The sequence below is a fragment of the Pseudophryne corroboree genome, unplaced genomic scaffold (assembly GCF_028390025.1).
Source record: "Pseudophryne corroboree isolate aPseCor3 unplaced genomic scaffold, aPseCor3.hap2 scaffold_450, whole genome shotgun sequence".
Lineage (NCBI taxonomy): Eukaryota > Metazoa > Chordata > Amphibia > Anura > Myobatrachidae > Pseudophryne > Pseudophryne corroboree.
Window position 1 is genome coordinate 472,114 of NW_026970072.1, and position 23,642 is coordinate 495,755.

At 34.4% G+C, this 23,642-nt stretch overlaps 3 non-coding genes across 3 annotated transcripts; all 3 read left to right on the forward strand.

Annotated features, from left to right (window-relative positions):
• Positions 1 to 3,046: 3,046 nt before the first annotated feature.
• On the forward strand, positions 3,047 to 3,120 carry TRNAS-ACU (transfer RNA serine (anticodon ACU)). Its single transcript has one exon. It is a non-coding gene; the product is annotated as a tRNA-Ser (tRNA).
• Positions 3,121 to 5,387: 2,267 nt separating this feature from the next.
• On the forward strand, positions 5,388 to 5,461 carry TRNAS-ACU (transfer RNA serine (anticodon ACU)). Its single transcript has one exon. It is a non-coding gene; the product is annotated as a tRNA-Ser (tRNA).
• A 5,772-nt stretch (positions 5,462 to 11,233) lies between these two features.
• TRNAS-ACU (transfer RNA serine (anticodon ACU)) lies at positions 11,234 to 11,307 on the forward strand. The gene has a single exon. It is a non-coding gene; the product is annotated as a tRNA-Ser (tRNA).
• The last annotated feature ends 12,335 nt before the right edge of the window (positions 11,308 to 23,642 follow it).

The window sequence follows — 23,642 nt, forward strand, 5'->3', positions numbered from 1 at the left end:
ATAATACAGTTTGACACCAGGAAACATTAACGCCACTGCATCCTTGCTGCTTTCTCATGTGGAAGTCTGTTTAATGTGAAAACAAGGTGATATCTAATTAGCACACAGGTAAGGAATTAAGAAAATCTTTATTTAAGGGTGAAGATGTTTCTCACAAAATCGTTGCCCCAATGCATCATTGAAATTCAAGCTGGAAAGATGATTTTAATATATCACTTGTACATTTTGTATTGCTCTTCTGGTGACAATGTAGTTTGTTTTTGTCAATTACCCTTTTAATAATAGGGTAAAGAAAATTAAGTGGATTTTTTTAAAGAAAACTATACTGTCAATATACTATTCAAACAAATTAAAATGGTAAAAGTTATTGTACTTCAAGTAAAAATAAAAGAGCAAAAATATCAATCCCAGTTTTGATTACTTAAATTAACAAAAAAAATGCATATAGCAAAGGATAGTTTCAATCTGCCTACCTCTGGGTTATGGGCCCAGCATGCTTCCATTGCAGTACTCTGCTGCACATGTAAGTGCAAGAGATCCTGAAGCACTCACTCATCATGGGAAAGTACCAATGTGTTTCTTCGTTGGTTGATGGAAGAAACATTTTACAAAAACTCTCCAGATTATTGACTTTTTAAAGTTTTTCTAGGAAACGTTCTAGATGTATGCTTATTAGCCTTTGTCAGAATGCATTTTTAGCGAAGTGTCTCTGTGGCGCAATCGGTTAGTGTATCCGGCTACTAACCAAAAGGTTGGTGGTTCAATCCCACCCAGGGACGTAATTGACCTTGTTATCAGATTTTGGTGATCTTTAAGTAGACATGTCAAAATTTCAAACCCCCTGTTATGGTGTAGGGTACCTGGCCTTTTCTGATGTAATCAGAGTTAGATTTGATTCAGTGATTTAATAAAAACAGCTAGGAAGCACAATTTAGCAGTGGGTTGCAGAGAAAAAGAAATATGCTGGCAAAAAAAATCCAATTGAGTGATTAAACAGCTCTTCATTTTCTGGCTTTATTTTTATGCTAACAAATTTGTTCTCTGAAAAGTGTCCACAAAGCCAAGTCTCTGATTAACACCTTTGTAGGGATGGTTTTTCACCTATTACTAAATTAAACTTGCTTCATTGGAAAGGCAGCAAGATGCATCCTCATTTCAATGTCTACTGAAATAATACAGGTTGACACCAGGAAACATTAACGCCACTGCATCCTTGCTGCTTTCTCATGTAGAAGTCTGTTTAATGTGAAAACAAGGTGATATCTAATTAGCACACAGGTAAGGAATTAAGAAAATCTTTATTTAAGGGTGAAGATGTTTCTCACAAAATCGTTGCCCCAATGCATCATTGAAATTCAAGCTGGAAAGATGATTTTAATATATCACTTGTACATTTTGTATTGCTCTTCTGGTGACAATGTAGTTTGTTTTTGTCAATTACCCTTTTAATAATAGGGTAAAGAAAATTAAGTGGATTTTTTAAAGAAAACTATACTGTCAATATACTATTAAAACAAATTAAAATGGTAAAAGTTATTGTACTTTAAGTAAAAATAAAAGAGCAAAAATATCAATCCCAGTTTTGATTACTTAAATTAACAAAAAAAATGCATATAGCAAAGGATAGTTTCAATCTGCCTACCTCTGGGTTATGGGCCCTGTATGCTTCCATTGCAGTACTCTGCTGCACATGTAAGTGCAAGAGATCCTGAAGCACTCACTCATCATGGGAAAGTACCAATGTGTTTCTTCATTGGTTGATGGAAGAAACATTTTACAAAAACTCTCCAGATTATTGACTTTTTAAAGTTTTTCTAGGAAACGTTCTAGATGTATGCTTATTAGACTTTGTCAGTATGTACTTTTTTCAAAGTGTCTCTGTGGCGCAATCGGTTAGTGTGTCCAGCTACTAACCAAAAGGTTGGTGGTTCAATCCCAACCAGGGACGTAATTGACATTGTTATCAGATTTTGGTGATCTTTAAGTAGACAAGTCAAAATTTCAAATCCCCTGTTATGGTGTAGGGTACCTGGCCTTCTCTGATGTAATCAGAGTTAGATTTGATTCAGTGATTTTATAAAAACAGCTAGGAAGCACAATTTAGCAGTGGGTTGCAGAGAAAAAGAAATATGCTGGCAAAAAAAATCCAATTGAGTGATTAAACAGCTCTTCATTTTCTGGCTTTATTTTTATGCTAACAAATTTGTTCTCTGAAAAGTGTCCACAAAGCCAAGTCTCTGATTAACACCTCTGTAGGGATGGTTTTTCACCTATTACTAAATTAAACTTGCTTCATTGGAAAGGCAGCAAGATGCATCCTCATTTCAATGTCTACTGAAATAATACAGGTTGACACCAGGAAACATTAACGCCACTGCATCCTTGCTGCTTTCTCATGTAGAAGTCTGTTTAATGTGAAAACAAGGTGATATCTAATTAGCACACAGGTTAGGAATTAAGAAAATCTTTATTTAAGGGTGAAGATGTTTCTCACAAAATTGTTGCCCCAATGCATCATTGAAATTCAAGCTGGAAAGATGATTTTAATATATCACTTGTACATTTTGTATTGCTCTTCTGGTGACAATGTAGTTTGTTTTTGTCAATTACCCTTTTAATAATAGGGTAAAGAAAATTAAGTGGATTTTTTTAAGGAAAACTATACTGTCAATATACTATTAAAACAAATTAAAATGGTAAAAGTTATTGTACTTTAAGTAAAAATAAAAGAGCAAAAATATCAATCCCAGTTTTGATTACTTAAATTAACAAAAAAAAAATGCATATAGCAAAGGATAGTTTCAATCTGCCTACCTCTGGGTTATGGGCCCAGCATGCTTCCATTGCAGTACTCTGCTGCACATGTAAGTGCAAGAGATCCTGAAGCACTCACTCATCATGGGAAAGTACCAATGTGTTTCTTCGTTGGTTGATGGAAGAAACATCTTACAAAAACTCTCCAGATTATTGACTTTTTAAAGTTTTTCTAGGAAACGTTCCAGATGTATGCTTATTAGCCTTTGTCAGTATGTACTTTTTACAAAGTGTCTCTGTGGCGCAATCGGTTAGTGTGTCTGGCTACTAACCGAAAGGTTGGTGGTTCAATCCCACCCAGGGACGTAATTGACCTTGTTATCAGATTTTGGTGATCTTTAAGTAGACAAGTCAAAATTTCAAACCCCCCGTTATGGTGTAGGGTACCTGGCCTTCTCTGATGTAATCAGAGTTAGATTTGATTCAGTGATTTTATAAAAACAGATAGGAAGCACAATTTAGCAGTTGGTTGCAGAGAAAAAGAAATATGCTGGCAAAAAAAATCCAATTGAGTGATTAAACAGCTCTTAATTTTCTGGCTTTATTTTTATGCTAACAAATTTGTTCTCTGAAAAGTGTCCACAAAGCCAAGTCTCTGATTAACACCTTTGTAGGGATGGTTTTTCACCTATTACTAAATTAAACTTGCTTCATTGGAAAGGCAGCAAGATGCATCCTCATTTCAATTTCTACTGAAATAATACAGGTTGACACCAGGAAACATTAACGCCACTGCATCCTTGCTGCTTTCTCATGTGGAAGTCTGTTTAATGTGAAAACAAGGTGATATCTAATTAGCACACAGGTAAGGAATTAAGAAAATCTTTATTTAAGGGTGAAGATGTTTCTCACAAAATCGTTGCCCCAATGCATCATTGAAATTCAAGCTGGAAAGATGATTTTAATATATCACTTGTACATTTTGTATTGCTCTTCTGGTGACAATGTAGTTTGTTTTTGTCAATTACCCTTTTAATAATAGGGTAAAGAAAATTAAGTGGATTTTTTAAAGAAAACTATACTGTCAATATACTATTCAAACAAATTAAAATGGTAAAAGTTATTGTACTTCAAGTAAAAATAAAAGAGCAAAAATATCAATCCCAGTTTTGATTACTTAAATTAACAAAAAAAATGCATATAGCAAAGGATAGTTTCAATCTGCCTACCTCTGGGTTATGGGCCCAGCATGCTTCCATTGCAGTACTCTGCTGCACATGTAAGTGCAAGAGATCCTGAAGCACTCACTCATCATGGGAAAGTACCAATGTGTTTCTTCGTTGGTTGATGGAAGAAACATTTTACAAAAACTCTCCAGATTATTGACTTTTTAAAGTTTTTCTAGGAAACGTTCTAGATGTATGCTTATTAGCCTTTGTCAGAATACATTTTTAGCGAAGTGTCTCTGTGGCGCAATCGGTTAGTGTATCCGGCTACTAACCAAAAGGTTGGTGGTTCAATCCCACCCAGGGACGTAATTGACCTTGTTATCAGATTTTGGTGATCTTTAAGTAGACATGTCAAAATTTCAAACCCCCTGTTATGGTGTAGGGTACCTGGCCTTTTCTGATGTAATCAGAGTTAGATTTGATTCAGTGATTTAATAAAAACAGCTAGGAAGCACAATTTAGCAGTGGGTTGCAGAGAAAAAGAAATATGCTGGCAAAAAAAATCCAATTGAGTGATTAAACAGCTCTTCATTTTCTGGCTTTATTTTTATGCTAACAAATTTGTTCTCTGAAAAGTGTCCACAAAGCCAAGTCTCTGATTAACACCTTTGTAGGGATGGTTTTTCACCTATTACTAAATTAAACTTGCTTCATTGGAAAGGCAGCAAGATGCATCCTCATTTCAATGTCTACTGAAATAATACAGGTTGACACCAGGAAACATTAACGCCACTGCATCCTTGCTGCTTTCTCATGTAGAAGTCTGTTTAATGTGAAAACAAGGTGATATCTAATTAGCACACAGGTTAGGAATTAAGAAAATCTTTATTTAAGGGTGAAGATGTTTCTCACAAAATTGTTGCCCCAATGCATCATTGAAATTCAAGCTGGAAAGATGATTTTAATATATCACTTGTACATTTTGTATTGCTCTTCTGGTGACAATGTAGTTTGTTTTTGTCAATTACCCTTTTAATAATAGGGTAAAGAAAATTAAGTGGATTTTTTTAAGGAAAACTATACTGTCAATATACTATTAAAACAAATTAAAATGGTAAAAGTTATTGTACTTTAAGTAAAAATAAAAGAGCAAAAATATCAATCCCAGTTTTGATTACTTAAATTAACAAAAAAAAAATGCATATAGCAAAGGATAGTTTCAATCTGCCTACCTCTGGGTTATGGGCCCAGCATGCTTCCATTGCAGTACTCTGCTGCACATGTAAGTGCAAGAGATCCTGAAGCACTCACTCATCATGGGAAAGTACCAATGTGTTTCTTCGTTGGTTGATGGAAGAAACATCTTACAAAAACTCTCCAGATTATTGACTTTTTAAAGTTTTTCTAGGAAACGTTCCAGATGTATGCTTATTAGCCTTTGTCAGTATGTACTTTTTACAAAGTGTCTCTGTGGCGCAATCGGTTAGTGTGTCTGGCTACTAACCGAAAGGTTGGTGGTTCAATCCCACCCAGGGACGTAATTGACCTTGTTATCAGATTTTGGTGATCTTTAAGTAGACAAGTCAAAATTTCAAACCCCCCGTTATGGTGTAGGGTACCTGGCCTTCTCTGATGTAATCAGAGTTAGATTTGATTCAGTGATTTTATAAAAACAGATAGGAAGCACAATTTAGCAGTTGGTTGCAGAGAAAAAGAAATATGCTGGCAAAAAAAATCCAATTGAGTGATTAAACAGCTCTTAATTTTCTGGCTTTATTTTTATGCTAACAAATTTGTTCTCTGAAAAGTGTCCACAAAGCCAAGTCTCTGATTAACACCTTTGTAGGGATGGTTTTTCACCTATTACTAAATTAAACTTGCTTCATTGGAAAGGCAGCAAGATGCATCCTCATTTCAATTTCTACTGAAATAATACAGGTTGACACCAGGAAACATTAACGCCACTGCATCCTTGCTGCTTTCTCATGTGGAAGTCTGTTTAATGTGAAAACAAGGTGATATCTAATTAGCACACAGGTAAGGAATTAAGAAAATCTTTATTTAAGGGTGAAGATGTTTCTCACAAAATCGTTGCCCCAATGCATCATTGAAATTCAAGCTGGAAAGATGATTTTAATATATCACTTGTACATTTTGTATTGCTCTTCTGGTGACAATGTAGTTTGTTTTTGTCAATTACCCTTTTAATAATAGGGTAAAGAAAATTAAGTGGATTTTTTAAAGAAAACTATACTGTCAATATACTATTCAAACAAATTAAAATGGTAAAAGTTATTGTACTTCAAGTAAAAATAAAAGAGCAAAAATATCAATCCCAGTTTTGATTACTTAAATTAACAAAAAAAATGCATATAGCAAAGGATAGTTTCAATCTGCCTACCTCTGGGTTATGGGCCCAGCATGCTTCCATTGCAGTACTCTGCTGCACATGTAAGTGCAAGAGATCCTGAAGCACTCACTCATCATGGGAAAGTACCAATGTGTTTCTTCGTTGGTTGATGGAAGAAACATTTTACAAAAACTCTCCAGATTATTGACTTTTTAAAGTTTTTCTAGGAAACGTTCTAGATGTATGCTTATTAGCCTTTGTCAGAATGCATTTTTAGCGAAGTGTCTCTGTGGCGCAATCGGTTAGTGTATCCGGCTACTAACCAAAAGGTTGGTGGTTCAATCCCACCCAGGGACGTAATTGACCTTGTTATCAGATTTTGGTGATCTTTAAGTAGACATGTCAAAATTTCAAACCCCCTGTTATGGTGTAGGGTACCTGGCCTTTTCTGATGTAATCAGAGTTAGATTTGATTCAGTGATTTAATAAAAACAGCTAGGAAGCACAATTTAGCAGTGGGTTGCAGAGAAAAAGAAATATGCTGGCAAAAAAAATCCAATTGAGTGATTAAACAGCTCTTCATTTTCTGGCTTTATTTTTATGCTAACAAATTTGTTCTCTGAAAAGTGTCCACAAAGCCAAGTCTCTGATTAACACCTTTGTAGGGATGGTTTTTCACCTATTACTAAATTAAACTTGCTTCATTGGAAAGGCAGCAAGATGCATCCTCATTTCAATGTCTACTGAAATAATACAGGTTGACACCAGGAAACATTAACGCCACTGCATCCTTGCTGCTTTCTCATGTAGAAGTCTGTTTAATGTGAAAACAAGGTGATATCTAATTAGCACACAGGTAAGGAATTAAGAAAATCTTTATTTAAGGGTGAAGATGTTTCTCACAAAATCGTTGCCCCAATGCATCATTGAAATTCAAGCTGGAAAGATGATTTTAATATATCACTTGTACATTTTGTATTGCTCTTCTGGTGACAATGTAGTTTGTTTTTGTCAATTACCCTTTTAATAATAGGGTAAAGAAAATTAAGTGGATTTTTTAAAGAAAACTATACTGTCAATATACTATTAAAACAAATTAAAATGGTAAAAGTTATTGTACTTTAAGTAAAAATAAAAGAGCAAAAATATCAATCCCAGTTTTGATTACTTAAATTAACAAAAAAAATGCATATAGCAAAGGATAGTTTCAATCTGCCTACCTCTGGGTTATGGGCCCTGTATGCTTCCATTGCAGTACTCTGCTGCACATGTAAGTGCAAGAGATCCTGAAGCACTCACTCATCATGGGAAAGTACCAATGTGTTTCTTCATTGGTTGATGGAAGAAACATCTTACAAAAACTCTCCAGATTATTGACTTTTTAAAGTTTTTCTAGGAAACGTTCTAGATGTATGCTTATTAGACTTTGTCAGTATGTACTTTTTGCAAAGTGTCTCTGTGGCGCAATCGGTTAGTGTGTCCGGCTACTAACCAAAAGGTTGGTGGTTCAATCCCAACCAGGGACGTAATTGACATTGTTATCAGATTTTGGTGATCTTTAAGTAGACAAGTCAAAATTTCAAACCCCCTGTTATGGTGTAGGGTACCTGGCCTTCTCTGATGTAATCAGAGTTAGATTTGATTCAGTGATTTTATAAAAACAGCTAGGAAGCACAATTTAGCAGTGGGTTGCAGAGAAAAAGAAATATGCTGGCAAAAAAAATCCAATTGAGTGATTAAACAGCTCTTCATTTTCTGGCTTTATTTTTATGCTAACAAATTTGTTCTTTGAAAAGTGTCCACAAAGCCAAGTCTCTGATTAACACCTTTGTAGGGATGGTTTTTCACCTATTACTAAATTAAACTTGCTTCATTGGAAAGGCAGCAAGATGCATCCTCATTTCAATGTCTACTGAAATAATACAGGTTGACACCAGGAAACATTAACGCCACTGCATCCTTGCTGCTTTCTCATGTAGAAGTCTGTTTAATGTGAAAACAAGGTGATATCTAATTAGCACACAGGTTAGGAATTAAGAAAATCTTTATTTAAGGGTGAAGATGTTTCTCACAAAATTGTTGCCCCAATGCATCATTGAAATTCAAGCTGGAAAGATGATTTTAATATATCACTTGTACATTTTGTATTGCTCTTCTGGTGACAATGTAGTTTGTTTTTGTCAATTACCCTTTTAATAATAGGGTAAAGAAAATTAAGTGGATTTTTTAAAGAAAACTATACTGTCAATATACTATTAAAACAAATTAAAATGGTAAAAGTTATTGTACTTTAAGTAAAAATAAAAGAGCAAAAATATCAATCCCAGTTTTGATTACTTAAATTAACAAAAAAAATGCATATAGCAAAGGATAGTTTCAATCTGCCTACCGCTGGGTTATGGGCCCAGCATGCTTCCATTGCAGTACTCTGCTGCACATGTAAGTGCAAGAGATCCTGAAGCACTCACTCATCATGGGAAAGTACCAATGTGTTTCTTCGTTGGTTGATGGAAGAAACATCTTACAAAAACTCTCCAGATTATTGACTTTTTAAAGTTTTTCTAGGAAACGTTCTAGATGTATGCTTATTAGCCTTTGTCAGTATGTACTTTTTGCAAAGTGTCTCTGTGGCGCAATCGGTTAGTGTGTCTGGCTACTAACCAAAAGGTTGATGGTTCAATCCCACCCAGGGATGTAATTGACCTTGTTATCAGATTTTGGTGATCTTTAAGTAGACAAGTCAAAATTTCAAACCCCCTGTTATGGTGTAGGGTACCTGGCCTTCTCTGATGTAATCAGAGTTAGATTTGATTCATTGATTTTATAAAAACAGCTAGGAAGCACAATTTAGCAGTGGGTTGCAGAGAAAAAGAAATATGCTGGCAAAAAAAATCCAATTGAGTGATGAAACAGCTCTTCATTTTCTGGATTTATTTTTATGCTAACAAATTTGTTCTCTGAAAAGTGTCCACAAAGCCAAGTCTCTGATTAACACCTTTGTAGGGATGGTTTTTCACCTATTACTAAATTAAACTTGCTTCATTGGAAAGGCAGCAAGATGCATCCTCATTTCAATGTCTACTGAAATAATACAGGTTGACACCAGGAAACATTAACGCCACTGCATCCTTGCTGCTTTCTCATGTAGAAGTCTGTTTAATGTGAAAACAAGGTGATATCTAATTAGCACACAGGTAAGGAATTAAGAAAATCTTTATTTAAGGGTGAAAATGTTTCTCACAAAATCGTTGCCCCCAATGCATCATTGAAATTCAAGCTGGAAAGATGATTTTAATATATCACTTGTACATTTTGTATTGCTCTTCTGGTGACAATGTAGTTTGTTTTTGTCAATTACCATTTTAATAATAGGGTAAAGAAAATTAAGTGGATTTTTAAAAGAAAACAATACTTTCAATATACTATTAAAACAAATTAAAATGGTAAAAGTTATTGTACTTTAATAAAAAATAAAGAGCAAAAATATCAATCCCAGTTTTGGATTACTTTAATTAACAAAAAAAATGCATATAGCAGAGGAAAGTTTTAATCTGCCTACCTCTGGGTTATGGGCCCAGCATGCTTCCATTGCAGTACTCTGCTGCACATGTAAGTGCAAGAGATCCTGAAGCACTCACTCATCATGGGAAAGTACCAATGTGTTTCTTCGTTGGTGGATGGAAGAAACATCTTACAAAAACTCTCCAGATTATTGACTTTTTAAAGTTTTTCTAGGAAACGTTTTTAGATGAATGCTTATTAGCCTTTGTCAGTATGGACTTTTGCAAAGTGTCTCTGTGGCGCAATCAGTTAGTGTGTACGGCTATAAACCAAAAGGTTGGTGGTTCAATCCCACCCATTGACGTAATTGACCTTGTTATCAGATTTTGGTGATCTTTAAGAAGACAAGTCAAAATTTCAAATCCCCTCTTATGGTGTAGGGTACCTTGCCTTCTCTGATGTAATCAGAGTTAGATTTGATTCAGTGATTTTATAAAAACAGCTAGGAAGCACAATTTAGCAGTGGGTTGCAGAGAAAAAGAAATATGCTGGCAAAAAAATCCAATTGAGTGATTAAACAGCTCTTCATTTTCTGGCTTTATTTTTATGCTAACAAATTTGTTCTCTGAAAAGTGTCCACAAAGCAAAGTTTCTGATGAACACCTTTGTAAGGATGGTTTTTCACCTATTACTAAATTAAACTTGCTTCATTGGAAAGGCAGCAAGATGCATCCTCATTTCAATGTCTACTGAAATAATACAGGTTGACACCAGGAAACATTAACGCCAATGCATCCTTGCTGCTTTCTCATGTGGAAGTCTGTTTAATGTGAAAACAAGGTGATATCTAATTAGCACACAGGTAAGGAATTAAGAAAATCTTTATTTAAGGGTGAAGATGTTTCTCACAAAATCGTTGCCCCAATGCATCATTGAAATTCAAGCTGGAAAGATGATTTTAATATATCACTTGTACATTTTGTATTGCTCTTCTGCTGACAATGTAGTTTGTTTTTGTCAATTACCATTTTAATAATAGGGTAAAGAAAATTAAGTGGTTTTTTGAAAGAAAACAATACTGTCAATATACTATTAAAACAAATTGAAATGGTAAAAGTTATTGTACTTTAAGTAAACATAAAATAGCTAACATATCAATCCCAGTTTTGGATTACTTTAATTAACAAAAAAAATGCATATAGCAGAGGATAGTTTCAATCTGCCTACCTCTGGTTAATGGGCCCAGCATGCTTCCATTGCAGTACTCTGCTGCACATGTAAGGGCAAGAGATCCTGAAGCACTCACTCATCATGGGAAAGTACCAATGTGTTTCTTCGTTGGTTGATTTAAGAAAATTCTTACAAAAACTCTCCAGATTATTGACTTTTTAAAGTTTTTCTAGGAAACGTTCTAGATGAATGCTTATTAGCCTTTGTCAGTATGTACTTTTTGCAAATTGTCTCTGTGGCGCAATCGGTTAGTGTGTCTGGCTACTAACCAAAAGGTTGGTGGTTCAATCCCACCCAGGGACATAATTGACCTTGTGATCAGGTTTTGGTGATATTTAAGTAGACAAGTCAAAATTTCAAACCCCCTCTTATGGTGTAGGGTACCTGGCCTTCTCTGATGTAATCAGAGTTAGATTTGATTCAGTGATTTTATAAAAAAACAGCTAGGAAGCACAATTTAGCAATGGGTTGCAGAGAAAAAAAATATGCTGGCAGAAAAATCCAATTGAGTGATTAAACAGCTCTTCATTTTCTGCCTTTATTTTTATGCTAACAAATTTGTTCTCTGAAAAGTGTCCACAAAGCCAAGTCTCTGATTAACACCTTTGTAAAGATGGTTTTTAACCTATTACTAAATTAAACTTGCTTCATTGGAAAGGCAGCAAGATGCATCCTCATTTCAATGTCTACTGAAATAATACAGGTTGACACCAGGAAACATTAACGCCACTGCATCCTTGCTGCTTTCTCATGTGGAAGTCTGTTTAATGTGAAAACAAGGTGATATCTAATTAGCACACAGGTAAGGAATTAAGAAAATCTTTATTTAAGGGTGAAAATGTTTCTCACAAAATCGTTGCCCCAATGCATCATTGAAATTCAAGCTGGAAAGATGATTTTAATATATCACTTGTACATTTTGTATTACTCTTCTGGTGACAATGTAGTTTGTTTTTGTCAATTACCATTTTAATAATAGGGTAAAGAAAATTAAGTGGATTTTTGAAAGAAAACAATACTTTTAATATACTATTAAAACAAATTAATATGGTAAAAGTTATTGTACTGTAAGTAAAAATAAAAGAGCCAACATATCAATCCCAGTTTTGGATTACTTTAATAAATCTAAAAAAAAAATGCATATAGCAGAGGATAGTTTCAATCTGCCTACCTCTGGGTTATGTGCCCAGCATGCTTCCATTGCTGTACTCTGCTGCACATGTAAGTGCAATAGATCCTGAAGCACTCACTCATCATGGGAAAGTACCAATGTGTTTCTTCGTTGGTTGATGGAAGAAACATCTTACAAAAACTCTCCAGATTATTGACTTTTTAAAGTTTTTCTAGGAAACGTTTTAGATGAATGCTTATTAGCCTTTGTCAGTATGTACTTTTGCAAAGTGTCTCTGTGGCGCAATCAGTTAGTGTGTATGGCTATTAACCAAAAGGTTGGTGGTTCAATCCCACCCAGGGACGTAATTGACCTTGCTATCAGATTTTGGTGATCTTTAAGTAGACAAGTCAAAATTTCAAACCCACTCTTATGGTGTAGGGTACCTGGCCTTCTCTGATGTAATCAGAGTTAGATTTGATTAAGTGATTTTATAAAAACAGCTAGGAAGCACAATTTAGCAGTGGGTTGCAGAGAAAAAGAAATATGCTGGCAAAAAAAATCCAATTGAGTGATTAAACAGCTCTTCATTTTCTGGCTTTATTTTTATGCTAACAAATTTGTTCTCTGAAAAGTGTCCACAAAGCCAAGTCTCTGATTAACACCTTTGTAAGGATGGTTTTTCACCTATTACTAAATTAAACTTGCTTCATTGGAAAGGCAGCAAGATGCATCCTCATTTCAATGTCTACTGAAATAATACAGGTTGACACCAGGAAACATTAACGCCACTGCATCCTTGCTGCTTTCTCATGTGGAAGTCTGTTTAATGTGAAAACAAGGTGATATCTAATTAGCACACAGGTAAGGAATTAAGAAAATCTTTATTTAAGGGTGAAAATGTTTCTCACAAAATCGTTGCCCCAATGCATAATTGAAATTCAAGCTGGAAAGATGATTTTAATATATCACTTGTACATTTTGTATTGCTCTTCTGGTGACAATGTAGTTTGTTTTTGTCAATTACCATTTTAATAATAGGGTAAAGAAAATTAAGTGGATTTTTAAAAGAAAACAATACTTTCAATATACTATTAAAACAAATTAAAATGGTAAAAGTTATTGTACTTTAATGAAAAATAAAAGAGCAAAAATATCAATCACAGTTTTGGATTACTTTAATTAACAAAAAAAATGCATATAGCAGAGGATAGTTTTAATCTGCCTACCTCTGGGTTATGGGCCCAGCATGCTTCCATTGCAGTACTCTGCTGCACATGTAAGTGCAAGAGATCCTGAAGCACTCACTCATCATGGGAAAGTACCAATGTGTTTCTTCGTTGGTGGATGGAAGAAACATCTTACAAAAACTCTCCAGATTATTGACTTTTTAAAGTTTTTCTAGGAAACGTTTTAGATGAATGCTTATTAGCCTTTGTCAGTATGTACTTTTGCAAAGTGTCTCTGTGGCGCAATCAGTTAGTGTGTACGGCTATAAACCAAAAGGTTGGTGGTTCAATCCCACCCAGGTACGTAATTGACCTTGTTATCAGATTTTGGTGATCTTTAAGTAGACAAGTCAAAATTTCAAACCCCCTGTTCTGGTGTAGGGTACCTGGCCTTCTCTGATGTAATCAGAGTTAGATTTGATTCAGTGATTTTATAAAAACAGATAGGAAGCACAATTTAGCAGTGGTTTGCAGAGAAAAAGAAATATGCTGGCAGAAAAAATCAATTGAGTGATTAAACAGCTCTTCATTTTCTGGCTTTATTTTTATGCTAACAAATTTGTTCTTTGAAAAGTGTCCACAAAGCCAAGTCTCTGATTAACACCTTTGTAGGGATGGTTTTTCACCTATTACTAAATTAAACTTGCTTCATTGGAAAGGCAGCAAGATGCATCCTCATTTCAATGTCTACTGAAATAATACAGGTTGACACCAGGAAACATTAACGCCACTGCATCCTTGCTGCTTTCTCATGTAGAAGTCTGTTTAATGTGAAAACAAGGTGATATCTAATTAGCACACAGGTTAGGAATTAAGAAAATCTTTATTTAAGGGTGAAGATGTTTCTCACAAAATTGTTGCCCCAATGCATCATTGAAATTCAAGCTGGAAAGATGATTTTAATATATCACTTGTACATTTTGTATTGCTCTTCTGGTGACAATGTAGTTTGTTTTTGTCAATTACCCTTTTAATAATAGGGTAAAGAAAATTAAGTGTATTTTTTAAAGAAAACTATACTGTCAATATACTATTAAAACAAATTAAAATGGTAAAAGTTATTGTACTTTAAGTAAAAATAAAAGAGCAAAAATATCAACCCCAGTTTTGATTACTTAAATTAACAAAAAAAATGCATATAGCAAAGGATAGTTTCAATCTGCCTACCTCTGGGTTATGGGCCCAGCATGCTTCCATTGCAGTACTCTGCTGCACATGTAAGTGCAAGAGATCCTGAAGCACTCACTCATCATGGGAAAGTACCAATGTGTTTCTTCGTTGGTTGATGGAAGAAACATCTTACAAAAACTCTCCAGATTATTGACTTTTTAAAGTTTTTCTAGGAAACGTTCTAGATGTATGCTTATTAGCCTTTGTCAGTATGTACTTTTTGCAAAGTGTCTCTGTGGCGCAATCGGTTAGTGAGTCTGGCTACTAACCAAAAGGTTGATGGTTCAATCCCACCCAGGGATGTAATTGACCTTGTTATCAGATTTTGGTGATCTTTAAGTAGACAAGTCAAAATTTCAAACCCCCTGTTATGGTGTAGGGTACCTGGCCTTCTCTGATGTAATCAGAGTTAGATTTGATTCATTGATTTTATAAAAACAGCTAGGAAGCACAATTTAGCAGTGGGTTGCAGAGAAAAAGAAATATGCTGGCAAAAAAAATCCAATTGAGTGATGAAACAGCTCTTCATTTTCTGGCTTTATTTTTATGCTAACAAATTTGTTCTCTGAAAAGTGTCCACAAAGCCAAGTCTCTGATTAACACCTTTGTAGGGATGGTTTTTCACCTATTACTAAATTAAACTTGCTTCATTGGAAAGGCAGCAAGATGCATCCTCATTTCAATTTCTACTGAAATAATACAGGTTGACACCAGGAAACATTAACGCCACTGCATCCTTGCTGCTTTCTCATGTGGAAGTCTGTTTAATGTGAAAACAAGGTGATATCTAATTAGCACACAGGTAAGGAATTAAGAAAATCTTTATTTAAGGGTGAAGATGTTTCTCACAAAATCGTTGCCCCAATGCATCATTGAAATTCAAGCTGGAAAGATGATTTTAATATATCACTTGTACATTTTGTATTGCTCTTCTGGTGACAATGTAGTTTGTTTTTGTCAATTACCCTTTTAATAATAGGGTAAAGAAAATTAAGTGGATTTTTTAAAGAAAACTATACTGTCAATATACTATTCAAACAAATTAAAATGGTAAAAGTTATTGTACTTCAAGTAAAAATAAAAGAGCAAAAATATCAATCCCAGTTTTGATTACTTAAATTAACAAAAAAAAATGCATATAGCAAAGGATAGTTTCAATCTGCCTACCTCTGGGTTATGGGCCCAGCATGCTTCCATTGCAGTACTCTGCTGCACATGTAAGTGCAAGAGATCCTGAAGCACTCACTCATCATGGGAAAGTACCAATGTGTTTCTTCGTTGGTTGATGGAAGAAACATTTTACAAAAACTCTCCAGATTATTGACTTTTTAAAGTTTTTCTAGGAAACGTTCTAGATGTATGCTTATTAGCCTTTGTCAGAATGTATTTTTAGCGAAGTGTCTCTGTGGCGCAATCGGTTAGTGTATCCGGTTACTAACCAAAAGGTTGGTGGTTCAATCCCACCCAGGGACGTAATTGACCTTGTTATCAGATTTTGGTGATCTTTAAGTAGACAAGTCAAAATTTCAAACCCCCTGTTATGGTGTAGGGTACCTGGCCTTTTCTGATGTAATCAGAGTTAGATTTGATTCAGTGATTTAATAAAAACAGCTAGGAAGCACAATTTAGCAGTGGGTTGCAGAGAAAAAGAAATATGCTGGCAAAAAAAATCCAATTGAGTGATTAAACAGCTCTTCATTTTCTGGCTTTATTTTTATGCTAACAAATTTGTTCTCTGAAAAGTGTCCACAAAGCCAAGTCTCTGATTAACACCTTTGTAGGGATGGTTTTTCACCTATTACTAAATTAAACTTGCTTCATTGGAAAGGCAGCAAGATGCATCCTCATTTCAATGTCTACTGAAATAATACAGGTTGACACCAGGAAACATTAACGCCACTGCATCCTTGCTGCTTTCTCATGTAGAAGTCTGTTTATTGTGAAAACAAGGTGATATCTAATTAGCACACAGGTAAGGAATTAAGTAAATCTTTATTTAAGGGTGAAGATGTTTCTCACAAAATCGTTGCCCAAATGCATAATTGAAATTCAAGCTGGAAAGATGATTTTAATATATCACTTGTACATTTTGTATTGCTCTTCTGGTGACAATGTAGTTTGTTTTTGTCAATTACCCTTTTAATAATAGGGTAAAGAAAATTAAGTGGATTTTTTAAAGAAAACTATACTGTCAATATACTATTAAAACAAATTAAAATGGTAAAAGTTATTGTACTTTAAGTAAAAATAAAAGAGCAAAAATATCAATCCCAGTTTTGATTACTTAAATTAACAAAAAAAATGCATATAGCAAAGGATAGTTTCAATCTGCCTACCTCTGGGTTATGGGCCCTGTATGCTTCCATTGCAGTACTCTGCTGCACATGTAAGTGCAAGAGATCCTGAAGCACTCACTCATCATGGGAAAGTACCAATGTGTTTCTTCATTGGTTGATGGAAGAAACATCTTACAAAAACTCTCCAGATTATTAAGCGTTGCCCCAATGCATCATTGAAATTCAAGCTGGAAAGATGATTTTAATATATCACTTGTACATTTTGTATTGCTCTTCTGGTGACAATGTAGTTTGTTTTTGTCAATTACCATTTTAATAATAGGGTAAAGAAAATTAAGTGGATTTTTAAAAGAAAACAATACTTTCAATATACTATTAAAACAAATTAAAATGGTAAAAGTTATTGTACTTTAATGAAAAATAAAAGAGCAAAAATATCAATCCCAGTTTTGGATTACTTTAATTAACAAAAAAAATGCATATAGCAGAGGATAGTTTTAATCTGCCTACCTCTGGGTTATGGGCCCAGCATGCTTCCATTGCAGTACTTTGCTGCACATGTAAGTGCAAGAGATCCTGAAGCACTCAGTCATCAATGGAAAGTACCAATGTGTTTCTTCGTTGGTTGATGGAAGAAACATTTTACAAAAACTCTCCAGATTATTGACTTTTTAAAGTTTTTCTAGGAAACGTTCTAGATGTATGCTTATTAGCCTTTGTCAGTATGTACTTTTTGCAAAGTGTCTCTGTGGCGCAATCGGTTAGTGTGTCCGGCTACTAATCAAAAGGTTGGTGGTTCAATCCCACCCAGGGACGTAATTGACCTTGTTATCAGATTTTGGTGATCTTTAAGTAGACAAGTCAAAATTTAAAACCCCCTGTTATGGTGTAGGGTACCTGGCCTTCTCTGATGTAATCAGAGTTAGATTTGATTCATTGATTTTATAAAAACAGCTAGGAAGCACAATTTAGCAGTGGGTTGCAGAGATAAAGAAATATGCTGGCAAAAAAAATCCAATTGAGTGATTAAACAGCTCTTCATTTTCTGGCTTTATTTTTATGCTAACAAATTTGTTCTCAGAAAAGTGTCCACAAAGCCAAGTCTCTGATTAACACCTTTGTAAGGATGGTTTTTCACCTATTACTAAATTAAACTTGCTTCATTGGAAAGGCAGCAAGATGCATCCTCATTTCAATGTCTACTGAAATAATACAGGTTGACACCAGGAAACATTAACGCCACTGCATCCTTGCTGCTTTCTCATGTGGAAGTCTGTTTAATGTGAAAACAAGGTGATATCTAATTAGCACACAGGTAAGGAATTAAGAAAATCTTTATTTAAGGGTGAAAATGTTTCTCACAAAATCGTTGCCCCAATGCATCATTGAAATTCAAGCTGGAAAGATGATTTTAATATATCACTTGTACATTTTGTATTGCTCTTCTGGTGACAATGTAGTTTGTTTTTGTCAATTACCCTTTTAATAATAGGGTAAAGAAAATTAAGTGGATTTTTTTAAAGAAAACTATACTGTCAATATACTATTAAAACAAATTATAATGGTAAAAGTTATTGTACTTTAAGTAAAAATAAAAGAGCCAAAATATCAATCCCAGTTTTGGATTACTTTAATTAACAAAAAAAAATGCATATAGCAGAGGATAGTTTCAATCTGCCTACCGCTGGGTTATGGGCCCAGCATGCTTCCATTGCTGTACTCTGCTGCACATGTAAGTGCAAGAGATCCTGAAGCACTCACTCATCATGGGAAAGTACCAATGTGTTTCTTCGTTGGTTGATGGAAGAAACATCTTACAAAAACTCTCCAGATTATTGACTTTTTAAAGTTTTTCTAGGAAACATTTTAGATGAATGCTTATTAGCCTTTGTCAGTATGGACTTTTGCAAAGTGTCTCTGTGGCGCAATCAGTTAGTGTGCACGGCTATTAACCAAAAGGTTGGTGGTTCAATCCCACCCAGGGACGTAATTGACCTTGTTATCAGATTTTGGTGATCTTTAAGTAGACAAGTCAAAATTTCAAATCCCCCTGTTCTGGTGTAGGGTACCTGGCCTTCTCTGATGTAATCAGAGTTAGATTTGATTCAGTGATTTTATAAAAACAGATAGGAAGCACAATTTAGCAGTGGTTTGCAGAGAAAAAGAAATATGCTGGCAGAAAAAATCAATTGAGTGATTAAACAGCTCTTCATTTTCTGGCTTTATATTTATGCTAACAAATTTGTTCTTTGAAAAGTGTCCACAAAGCCAAGTCTCTGATTAACACCTTTGTAGGGATGGTTTTTCACCTATTACTAAATTAAACTTGCTTCATTGGAAAGGCAGCAAGATGCATCCTCATTTCAATGTCTACTGAAATAATACAGGTTGACACCAGGAAACATTAACGCCACTGCATCCTTGCTGCTTTCTCATGTAGAAGTCTGTTTAATGTGAAAACAAGGTGATATCTAATTAGCACACAGGTTAGGAATGAAGAAAATCTTTATTTAAGGGTGAAGATGTTTCTCACAAAATTGTTGCCCCAATGCATCATTGAAATTCAAGCTGGAAAGATGATTTTAATATATCACTTGTACATTTTGTATTGCTCTTCTGGTGACAATGTAGTTTGTTTTTGTCAATTACCCTTTTAATAATAGGGTAAAGAAAATTAAGTGGATTTTTTAAAGAAAACTATACTGTCAATATACTATTAAAACAAATTAAAATGGTAAAAGTTATTGTACTTTAAGTAAAAATAAAAGAGCAAAAATATCAATCCCAGTTTTGATTACTTAAATTAACAAAAAAAATGCATATAGCAAAGGATAGTTTCAATCTGCCTACCTCTGGGTTATGGGCCCAGCATGCTTCCATTGCAGTACTCTGCTGCACATGTAAGTGCAAGAGATCCTGAAGCACTCACTCATCATGGGAAAGTACCAATGTGTTTCTTCGTTGGTTGATGGAAGAAACATCTTACAAAAACTCTCCAGATTATTGACTTTTTAAAGTTTTTCTAGGAAACGTTCTAGATGTATGCTTATTAGCCTTTGTCAGTATGGACTTTTTGCAAAGTGTCTCTGTGGCGCAATCGGTTAGTGAGTCTGGCTACTAACCAAAAGGTTGATGGTTCAATCCCACCCAGGGATGTAATTGACCTTGTTATCAGATTTTGGTGATCTTTAAGTAGACAAGTCAAAATTTCAAACCCCCTGTTATGGTGTAGGGTACCTGGCCTTCTCTGATGTAATCAGAGTTAGATTTGATTCATTGATTTTATAAAAACAGCTAGGAAGCACAATTTAGCAGTGGGTTGCAGAGAAAAAGAAATATGCTGGCAAAAAAAATCCAATTGAGTGATGAAACAGCTCTTCATTTTCTGGCTTTATTTTTATGCTAACAAATTTGTTCTCTGAAAAGTGTCCACAAAGCCAAGTCTCTGATTAACACCTTTGTAGGGATGGTTTTTCACCTATTACTAAATTAAACTTGCTTCATTGGAAAGGCAGCAAGATGCATCCTCATTTCAATTTCTACTGAAATAATACAGGTTGACACCAGGAAACATTAACGCCACTGCATCCTTGCTGCTTTCTCATGTGGAAGTCTGTTTAATGTGAAAACAAGGTGATATCTAATTAGCACACAGGTAAGGAATTAAGAAAATCTTTATTTAAGGGTGAAGATGTTTCTCACAAAATCGTTGCCCCAATGCATCATTGAAATTCAAGCTGGAAAGATGATTTTAATATATCACTTGTACATTTTGTATTGCTCTTCTGGTGACAATGTAGTTTGTTTTTGTCAATTACCCTTTTAATAATAGGGTAAAGAAAATTAAGTGGATTTTTTAAAGAAAACTATACTGTCAATATACTATTCAAACAAATTAAAATGGTAAAAGTTATTGTACTTCAAGTAAAAATAAAAGAGCAAAAATATCAATCCCAGTTTTGATTACTTAAATTAACAAAAAAAATGCATATAGCAAAGGATAGTTTCAATCTGCCTACCTCTGGGTTATGGGCCCAGCATGCTTCCATTGCAGTACTCTGCTGCACATGTAAGTGCAAGAGATCCTGAAGCACTCACTCATCATGGGAAAGTACCAATGTGTTTCTTCGTTGGTTGATGGAAGAAACATTTTACAAAAACTCTCCAGATTATTGACTTTTTAAAGTTTTTCTAGGAAACGTTCTAGATGTATGCTTATTAGCCTTTGTCAGAATGTATTTTTAGCGAAGTGTCTCTGTGGCGCAATCGGTTAGTGTATCCGGCTACTAACCAAAAGGTTGGTGGTTCAATCCCACCCAGGGACGTAATTGACCTTGTTATCAGATTTTGGTGATCTTTAAGTAGACAAGTCAAAATTTCAAACCCCTTGTTATGGTGTAGGGTACCTGGCCTTTTCTGATGTAATCAGAGTTAGATTTGATTCAGTGATTTAATAAAAACAGCTAGGAAGCACAATTTAGCAGTGGGTTGCAGAGAAAAAGAAATATGCTGGCAAAAAAAAATCCAATTGAGTGATTAAACAGCTCTTCATTTTCTGGCTTTATTTTTATGCTAACAAATTTGTTCTCTGAAAAGTGTCCACAAAGCCAAGTCTCTGATTAACACCTTTGTAGGGATGGTTTTTCACCTATTACTAAATTAAACTTGCTTCATTGGAAAGGCAGCAAGATGCATCCTCATTTCAATGTCTACTGAAATAATACAGGTTGACACCAGGAAACATTAACGCCACTGCATCCTTGCTGCTTTCTCATGTAGAAGTCTGTTTATTGTGAAAACAAGGCGATATCTAATTAGCACACAGGTAAGGAATTAAGTAAATCTTTATTTAAGGGTGAAGATGTTTCTCACAAAATCGTTGCCCAAATGCATAATTGAAATTCAAGCTGGAAAGATGATTTTAATATATCACTTGTACATTTTGTATTGCTCTTCTGGTGACAATGTAGTTTGTTTTTGTCAATTACCCTTTTAATAATAGGGTAAAGAAAATTAAGTGGATTTTTTAAAGAAAACTATACTGTCAATATACTATTAAAACAAATTAAAATGGTAAAAGTTATTGTACTTTAAGTAAAAATAAAAGAGCAAAAATATCAATCCCAGTTTTGATTACTTAAATTAACAAAAAAAATGCATATAGCAAAGGATAGTTTCAATCTGCCTACCTCTGGGTTATGGGCCCTGTATGCTTCCATTGCAGTACTCTGCTGCACATGTAAGTGCAAGAGATCCTGAAGCACTCACTCATCATGGGAAAGTACCAATGTGTTTCTTCATTGGTTGATGGAAGAAACATCTTACAAAAACTCTCCAGATTATTAATCGTTGCCCCAATGCATCATTGAAATTCAAGCTGGAAAGATGATTTTAATATATCACTTGTACATTTTGTATTGCTCTTCTGGTGACAATGTAGTTTGTTTTTGTCAATTACCATTTTAATAATAGGGTAAAGAAAATTAAGTGGATTTTTAAAAGAAAACAATACTTTCAATATACTATTAAAACAAATTAAAATGGTAAAAGTTATTGTACTTTAATGAAAAATAAAAGAGCAAAAATATCAATCCCAGTTTTGGATTACTTTAATTAACAAAAAAAATGCATATAGCAGAGGATAGTTTTAATCTGCCTACCTCTGGGTTATGGGCCCAGCATGCTTCCATTGCAGTACTTTGCTGCACATGTAAGTGCAAGAGATCCTGAAGCACTCAGTCATCAATGGAAAGTACCAATGTGTTTCTTCGTTGGTTGATGGAAGAAACATTTTACAAAAACTCTCCAGATTATTGACTTTTTAAAGTTTTTCTAGGAAACGTTCTAGATGTATGCTTATTAGCCTTTGTCAGAATGTATTTTTAGCGAAGTGTCTCTGTGGCGCAATCGGTTAGTGTATCCGGCTACTAACCAAAAGGTTGGTGGTTCAATCCCACCCAGGGACGTAATTGACCTTGTTATCAGATTTTGGTGATCTTTAAGTAGACAAGTCAAAATTTCAAACCCCTTGTTATGGTGTAGGGTACCTGGCCTTTTCTGATGTAATCAGAGTTAGATTTGATTCAGTGATTTAATAAAAACAGCTAGGAAGCACAATTTAGCAGTGGGTTGCAGAGAAAAAGAAATATGCTGGCAAAAAAAATCCAATTGAGTGATTAAACAGCTCTTCATTTTCTGGCTTTATTTTTATGCTAACAAATTTGTTCTCTGAAAAGTGTCCACAAAGCCAAGTCTCTGATTAACACCTTTGTAGGGATGGTTTTTCACCTATTACTAAATTAAACTTGCTTCATTGGAAAGGCAGCAAGATGCATCCTCATTTCAATGTCTACTGAAATAATACAGGTTGACACCAGGAAACATTAACGCCACTGCATCCTTGCTGCTTTCTCATGTAGAAGTCTGTTTATTGTGAAAACAAGGTGATATCTAATTAGCACACAGGTAAGGAATTAAGTAAATCTTTATTTAAGGGTGAAGATGTTTCTCACAAAATCGTTGCCCAAATGCATAATTGAAATTCAAGCTGGAAAGATGATTTTAATATATCACTTGTACATTTTGTATTGCTCTTCTGGTGACAATGTAGTTTGTTTTTGTCAATTACCCTTTTAATAATAGGGTAAAGAAAATTAAGTGGATTTTTTAAAGAAAACTATACTGTCAATATACTATTAAAACAAATTAAAATGGTAAAAGTTATTGTACTTTAAGTAAAAATAAAAGAGCAAAAATATCAATCCCAGTTTTGATTACTTAAATTAACAAAAAAAATGCATATAGCAAAGGATAGTTTCAATCTGCCTACCT